The sequence below is a fragment of the Tribolium madens genome, unplaced genomic scaffold (genome assembly GCF_015345945.1).
Source record: "Tribolium madens isolate multiple individuals breed KSU strain unplaced genomic scaffold, Tmad_KSU_1.1 Scaffold_71;HRSCAF=194;Tcas5.2_LG6, whole genome shotgun sequence".
Taxonomy (NCBI): Eukaryota; Metazoa; Arthropoda; class Insecta; order Coleoptera; family Tenebrionidae; genus Tribolium; species Tribolium madens.
Window position 1 is genome coordinate 8,671,266 of NW_025401041.1, and position 2,512 is coordinate 8,673,777.

Consider the following 2,512-nt stretch of genomic DNA (forward strand, 5'->3'; position numbering starts at 1 on the left):
TGTACACAAATGTCCAGAATTGCAAAAATTACATTTTACAATTGTTACTATGGTAATAACGAAAATATCCTCAATTGACACTAATTAGCAATTGCCATAGAAATTATGACATTACTTTTTACAGAGAAAAAGTGAAATATAACATTAGCTTTGTCGATGACTGTACCATAATTGGTACAATTTGGTTGAGTTTTTTAAAAAAACAAGAGAAAAATTTGGTCCACTTGTTTTTTTTTGTTTGTATTTCGAGATAAAAATTGCTCGAAACACCAGTCAAAACACAGTTTTTTTGCCATTTTAGTTGAAAATTTCCAAAAATTACTAAAATTTTTAAGAACTTATTGAAAAAAACGTAATCTGTTAATATTTCTACTTGAAAAAGTACAGTTGCTAACAAAATTAATGTTGAATAGCTAAAATATCAATTAGTTTTGTCGATGAGTGTACGCAAATTGTACTACTATTTGTGAAATAAGAAAAAAAGTTGATATAACTGCTAGTCTCGGCTATTCAAAATATTTCATTTATTCGTATTTAGTTGAAAAATTACTCGAATTACCAGTCAAAACATTGTTTTTTGTTATTTTATTGAAAAAATATTAAATACTTTGCCAAAAATTACTAAAAAAAAACTTTAAAAAATTGAAAAAACGTAACTTACATTTTAGTTGCAAAAGTACAGTTGCCGTCAAAAGTAATGTCATATGACTTAAATACGACACTAGTTTTGTCGATGACTACGCATACCTAATTAATATTGCTATTTGTTTGAACAGAAAAAGTGGAGAAAAAAGTTAATGTAATTGCTAGCCTTAAAAAAATAGTAATTTTTTTAAGAAAATACTGAAAAAGCGTATAATCTGTTAATATTTCCATTGAAAAAGTACAGCTACTAATAAAATTAATGTCGTATAACTAAAATATCACATTAGTTTTGTCGGTGATCGTACGCAAATTCTTGGAAAAGCAAGAGAAAAATTTGAAATAACTGCCAGCCTCGACTTCGCCTCGGCTATTCAAAATTTTATATTTATTCGTATTTCCATAAAAAATTGCTCAATTCATCAGTCAAAAACACTATTTTTGTCATTTTACTTAAAATTGTTTTTGATTTTGACAAAAATTACTAAAATATTTAAAATAATACGAAAAAACTTATTATACTTACATTTTTACGTACAAAAGTACAGTCGCTATCAAGATTAATGTCGCATACTCAAATACGACTCGGGTTTTGTTGATGACTGTACATAAGTGCTACTATTATTTATTTAAAATTCCTAGATAAGTAATAGAAAAAAAGTTGATATAAAAAAAAATCTCACATTTATGTATTTTTCGATCAAAATTTATCCTCAAAAATAAGTTTTTTTGTTGTTTTGTTTCGTTTTATTCGAAAATCATTAAAAATTGTTCAGAAATTTAATAACAATGGCTTTAATAAAAAAATTGTTGTTTTGGATTCGTAATAGTGTAAAAGTTTTAACAAAGAAGAAAACATAATGTTTTTATATTTTTTTAATTTCGAATTGGAAACGATTACAATTATTGATCAAGTCGCCTGTAATAAAACAGTTTTTCGACAATAATTTTGCTGGTGACTGTACATAAATTATATTATTAATATCTGTTTCAAATTTCTAGAATTGATTTAAATAACTCGGCTTCGCCTCGACTATCAAATCGCCCATTTTTCTACTTTTTCGATAAAAAATTAGTTTTTTCTTGATTTAGATTTTTTCAATTTCTTAGGATACCATTACTGCTTTGATTTTCCCTACATCCGTTACCAATTGTTTTCACCGGAAATTAAATATTTTCCCTATCCACTCTTCGCTCTCACCCCTCACCCCTCACACCCCATTAAGGTGCGTTAAACCTGAGATTACGTCGCCATGACGACCCACCATCGGGGCGTATCTGCGGCAACCAATGACGTGCCTTCACAGCCGACTAGATGATGTCGATGCCCAATCGAGATTCGACTTGTATTTACGGCACTGATCCGCATATTCACGTACAAATTGGGCATTTAGTTGACAATATGTGGTGTATTATGGGAAGACAGTTTCGAGTCACCGACATCTAGTCGACCGAGGCGAGGGATTCAATTGTTTTGTTTTTTCCAAGGACCGACGATTTTCGCTTGTTTCGGAGGGATAACGAAAGGTTAATCGTCTAGTGGCCACCGCAGAACACTGACTCAAATGTCAACAAATGTCAACGAAAAGGCCGCTAATCTACCAGAGATGGGGGCCAATCTGAGATTTTTATTTTACATATTATCAAAAATAAAATTATTACTAATAAAATAAATTGTCAAAATAACGTTTCCATGGTTTTAAATGTCAATTGAAGCAAACATATAAATAAAAAAAGCACCAGGTTCAAGTCACATGATCAAAAAAAACTTTATTCTTTAGCTTTTGTTTTAATTTAACTACCTACTTAGATTATACAGAACAGATATTAAGAACATTAAGCATTTTTTAAGAGTTTATTGTGGAAAAAT